Source organism: Oxyura jamaicensis, chromosome 5, assembly GCF_011077185.1.
Source record: "Oxyura jamaicensis isolate SHBP4307 breed ruddy duck chromosome 5, BPBGC_Ojam_1.0, whole genome shotgun sequence".
Taxonomy (NCBI): domain Eukaryota; kingdom Metazoa; phylum Chordata; class Aves; order Anseriformes; family Anatidae; genus Oxyura; species Oxyura jamaicensis.
The window spans coordinates 56,843,076-56,849,075 of NC_048897.1; positions in this window are offsets into that span (position 1 = coordinate 56,843,076).

The window sequence follows — 6,000 nt, forward strand, 5'->3', positions numbered from 1 at the left end:
AAGAAATGTACTAGTGCATTTCTAAAACATTTGTCATATCAAGGGAAAATACAACAGAACACAAGCATATAACATGTAAATATTTTTAAAAATAAGTGTCAGGAAACAGTATTCTCCACTCTAATATTTCATTTCTCTAACAGCACACACAAAATGCCAAGAATGCTTAGAACCCCTGAGCTCAGTAATGCGACACCAGTCTCTTCTTTCACAGTCCTTAAGATACAAAATAATAATTATAGATTTTTGCCTTATCTAACATCTGAAACTCACATGGAAAATACAGCAGAGCGGCCTATGATAACAGCATAGAGAAAGGTGACTTTAAAAGAAAACTTCTAAAACCAAAAAGAAGGGGCCTTTTTTTTTTTTTTTTAATTTTCATACAGTGAATACGGAGGCTGTATAATGCTATGCCTCCATCTAGCACAAGACTGATGCAGTATTTAAATAACCCTTCACACTTAATTAGTCATTTTTTATTATTGTAATAGGAATATGTCCCAGCTGATATCAAGGCCCAAGTATTCTGAGTGCTAGAATACATAAAAAATAGAGCTCTGGAGAGCATCTCTTTGGAGTCCAGAAAATAGGTACATGCTATATGTCTACTTAAGTAGTTTATCAAACTATTACGGCTCTCCAGCATGTTGTTAACCTGTCTACTTCTTATGTCTCAGGCCTTTCCCTTGCTTCAGAGCCTGATCCTGTCCACACTCCACTCACACAGCTCCCCAGGCAACGCATGCAGGGAGCATTCAGGATCTCAGGAGTTTCTTCTCTTTACATAAGGTTTTTATTGTAATACCTTGTGCTTTTATTCATGATCTACAAAAAGCCAGAGCAGTTGGGTAGCTGGGGACGAGGGAGCAGGGTAACTGTTCCCAAATCACAGTCTATGATCCTGCTGGTTCCTTCAGCCTGTCACTGTTGCTGGGGTCACCTCCAGCATCCATAAACACGCGGGCTGTTTCCCAGCACCACCTCACCCGACACAACCCAAAATCTCTGTGCACTACGGACTTGATTTAGGTGTGTCCTCCCTTGACTCCCCTCATCACAGAAGGTCTCTAACCATGCACCCTGCTGCTTCTTCCCTCGTTCTTCTCCCTTCTTCTTGTTAATTTAGTTTGAAAGCCAGAAAGGTATAGGTGTTAAGGCAAGCAAACACCTGCCCACTTATCGCTGCTGCCTTGCCCTGCCCATGTGGACAAGTACAAATTTTAAACTAATTCCCTGCTAGTTTCATGGGGTGTCCCAAGTCCTCCCGTTGCAGGATGTGGTGTGTAACAGTTCTCCATCTGTGACTGTGTAAAGCTTGCTCACATCTCTGTCTTCTCACCTCCACACCACTTCTAGATTCTTAGACTTTCTTCTTCACATAATGGCTACTCCCTATGAAAAATTTTGTTGCCTTTCTTGGCATCTTCTCTAAATTCACTGTTCTTACCATAGCTGTGGAGACCAGAAATGTGCAGTAGTCAACACGACAAAAAGACAGTCCCTTGCACCCCAATAGCTTTGGTTCTTGTCCACTGTTTTGTTGGACACTTTAACTGATGCAATGACTGGATAGTTTCAGAGATTTAGCAAAAAACCCTGCTTTTTGGAGCTATAGAGACAATATAGACTCGGAGTAGAGATTTTGTCCTCGGACGTAAAGACACATTTATTTATGTTTTCTTTTCCACAGGCACATCAAAAGCTTTCTCATCGACCCTTTTCTCCCTCGGTATTTTCCTGCTGGACGTGCCGCTTGGCAAGGAAGGTCAGTGAGCGGGAAGGAGACGGCAGGGCCAGGCGGCTGCCGCAGGCCTCGCAGCTGCGCGGCCTTGGCACCCACCAGGGCAGCCGCACGAGCGAGGCCCTGCCGGCCTTCTGCTGCCCCCTCGCAGCGGTGAGGAAGGAGGTTTCATTTTCCTGGATCGTAATCTCAGCCAAATATTTTATTTATTTATTTACGTGCGTATTAGGGACGAGTCGCCTAAATGCTTATTTAATTATTTATTTAGGAACGATCCGGGTGCCCCCGACGCTTCGCACGGAGGCTGCAGCGCGGCCCCAGCCGCCGGGGGACCCCGAGGCCGCCGCAAGGTGGCGCCTGAGCGCCGGGTACCGCCGCCCCCGGCCGGGCACCGCCGCCCCCGGGCCCACGGCAGCGCTGAGGCGAGGCGGCTCCGCTCAGGTGAGCCGCAGCCGCCGGGAAGGGGCTGGAAGGGACTGGGCTGGGCTGGGCTGGGCTGCCAGGCGGGACCTCGGCCACCAACAGGCCCTGCCCCTCGCAGGCGGCCCGAGGGCTTTGAGGCCAGCTCCCGCCTGGCGTGGTGGTGTGGTGGTGCCTGACGAGCACGACGCGAGGCTCAGGGGGTGGCGGGGACGTCGGCTGGGACCTGTCCCTTTTGCCACCCAGGTGCCTGCCATTCACTGCCTCCTTTGACAGGTAAGTTGTGCTGAAACTGGCGAATTTTAGCGGAGGATTTGTGTCTTTTCAAGCAGCTTTCGAGCTACTGGCGCAGTGCAAGCACGCACGTGCTGTGCTAGGAGTAAAAGAAAACAGCTTGGGGTTTTTCTGCCAGAGTTCACGAGTATCCAGTTTGTGATCTGAGCTGCTCACGCTGTTTTTGAGCAAATGCCAGCGAGCCTCGCGTTGCTTACAGTGAGGCGTGCAGAATAGAGATTTACCGCATTTGGCTGAGGGGAAACTTTGCTTTTAGGTCTTTGGTAACGCCTCTCCGTACTTCAGAAGATTTAATCCTTAAAGTATGCAAGTTCATATATTTCAGTGGGCTTTTCCTGAGTGGCTAATTATGCTTTGAAGTCTCCAAAAGATTTATCATAATTGTTCCCAAATGCGTAAATACAACCCCTCTACTAGGTGGGCATGCTTAAGAGATCCTCTATGGTATGAGTCTAGTTCGGTGAGCTGTACAAGTCACCAGAGAGTTCCACCAGCACTTCCAGTGGGCTGTGGAGGCGCAGAGGACAGGGCACACAGTGCTCGTAGGCAGGTAAGCTGCAACTCGGCTGGCCTGTTAATGAAGATTTTATGGTTTAACGCCTCTTCTGCTGAAGTCTTCTTGTCCAGAGGATAATACGCTTGTATCTCAATATATGGTTGTGCTAACACTTCTGTGACCTGGATGTATTTTGAATGTAAGTTCATTAGCTTATTTGCATACGGTGAAAACAACAATTGACAAGCAATTGCATTTATTTCTCAGGTATTGCTTTTGGCGAAGTAGGGCTGGGGAACACAGATGGACTGGGGCGTGGTTTGTGTATTGGTCATATTCATACATCAAATATTACTAGAATATTTTTCAGAAGTGGCCTACTTCCAAGTGGCTTTTGTTGTGACAGTTTTTTGTTCTTGGAAAAAGGAATGTACAGCTGTGACATAAGCCTTTCCTTAAAATGATATGTTTGGGGTAGGGCATGGCTCTACCCCAGTCAACAAATTCAGAAGTCTCAGTATTTTGGGGCTGAAGTGCTGATTAGGAGGCATAGAGCTCAGATGGACATTCTCCGTTTATATGGTGCTCAGCCACTGGATTTTCTTGATGTATTTTCTCATTTTTCTCTCTGCCTGTTACAGGAAATAGGATACAAACAAGTCACAGGCTATGAATGTTCTCTATTGAGTGAAGCATGATCTGGTCTTCTCTTTGTAATTTCTAGTAAAATGAACATATTTCAATAAATAAATGTATTTATATATTCAGTTTTTTTTGCATTGTTAAAGTTGACAGTAGTATCATTCTTAGATCTTTCTTTAATCAGTATGATGAGACTTTTCTTCTCTCTGCCTCTGAGGCACAACCAAGTTATTAACCATGGATAAATGATAGCACCACCATGTGATTTCTTTAAAAATCAGCCAGCCAGGGAGGTCACTCTTCTTATGGTAATGAAAGACAAGTACATCCCCAGATGTTCTCATAAGCCTAATTTAAGTGCCTGAGGGGAGAAAGGGTAGATTTAAAATCAACTATTTTAAATAGTTGTTGGCACTAAACTATTCACATTTTAACCCTTTATTTATTTATTTATTGGTGGGGAGCTTCTTTGGTGATAACATTTTAGATTGGTTGTTGACCATATAACCTGAATTCGCTTAAGCTTTATATTTCTCTTGCATTTAGTTGTCTTTCATGTAAATAAAACTCTGGATCAGATAAACAAATGAGGTGGAGCATAACTGTGCTGGTATCAGAATAGCTGTGCTCACTTGGACCAGCTGAAGATGTGTCCCTGGATGGTCAAAATCAACATCTGATTTATTTTTAAGTAGAGGATGGGGGCTTGTTGGTCAGATGTTGGATTTGTTGTCAGGAAATGCAAGCTTCATTTCTGCTCTGCTCCTGAGTTCACGTGTAAGCTGGAGCAAGCACATAGTTCCCTTACGCTTTGTCTATAAATTGAGAACAATTCTTTCTCCTCTCACATGGGTACTATTAAGTTTAATTCAGTGATGCATAAAATGGGATAAATACTAAGATTAAAGTTGGTATGCAGGGTGTCAGTCACAGTATGGAAATAAATACACTTTAAAGCTGTGGGACATTTCTTCAGTGAGGCTAAGTTGAAACAATTTCCTTAAACCCCCAGAGGGGTGTGGGCTCATGCAAGCTGAAGGTCTGATCCATGTGTATTTCTTGAGAGGTTTTCTGTAGTACAGCCTATGTAAGACTATTGAGTTTTGCATATTGGAGATGCTGTGAAAGCTGGAAGCAGTCTGTAACCGTTACTTATTAATGGTCTATATTAATAGAAGGAAAGAAGTCCATGTTAAATTTTTCAAATCAGCAATGCATTTAAAGCTGAAGTAAATTTGATTCTGCCAGCTGCACATAAGTGAAATAGGTCCCTGTCACTACTGCTCTGGTGGGCTTTTTTTCTTCCTTTGCTTTGATGATGCTTTGCAAAGCTTGGGGAGGAATTTTATACGCATCTCCCATATACTTTATTAAAAAAGAAGTCTATGTACGTATACTCTAAAGGAAGAGAATAATAAAACTGAGGAAACACCAAAGTGTCTTCAGGCTACTTACCTGTGGTAAAAATGAGTTGAATTCATATATACTGTACTTGCACAATATAATGTAAAATAGTAATATATTTACTCTGTGATGCAGGGTGGACCACTTATTTCTGCCCCATATTAAATGGAGAGGGGGATGAACACAACCTCCAGGTGAATTTTGCAGTGTTCTCCAAGGAGTTTTGTCCTTGTCAAATATTCCACAGCTCCGGTATATGGCTGAGCTATTCTCGCTAGAAGTGGTTGGATGAGAAAATTAGTTTTGGCCCATGCCACGTAGACCTTTAAAAGAAAAAGGCCCAAGGGGGAGATCTTATTTAATAACTCTCCACACCCCTGCATAGCAATCAGGTTCTTCAGTACGGCCAGAAATGGATTTGTGCAGCTGTGAAAGGTATTGGCTGATTTGCCAAGGACAGGCCAGCTCGGAGGTAGGTCAATGGCAGCAGTGGATGGAGAGCCCGTACAGCACTTGTGATCTGGGGCCATGCTGTGGCTGCGCGCTGCAGGTATCTTTGCGGTCCTTTATTGGTTTTGCCTATCACACTTCTACCCATCTCAGGGCAACTAGTTGCCATTGTGCAATCTGTATAGGAGCAGCTAGGTGTCAAGAAAGGACGCTGTTCAGCAGTGTTTAGTGTTCAACTTAATGCTCCAGACTTATTCAGGGTATCTGTCTTCTACTTGCTTGTTTATTTATGTCCTCTGCTATTTCTTTATATTCGATCGGTCCGTTTGTCTTCGGTCATTGCGGCCAACAAAGGGTATCTGGAAGACAGTAACGGAGATCATTTGCTTCCCAGAAATGTGTTGCCTGTTACTAGCATGGGCTACTGGTATCACAAGGACCAGGATATTAAGAGTGAATGATAAACACACTTACTTTTCTTACAGACCGGTGGATTGCAATGGCATTAGGCGCTCAGCAGTCTTTAGCTTTAGAACAGCAGTGTTAGAAT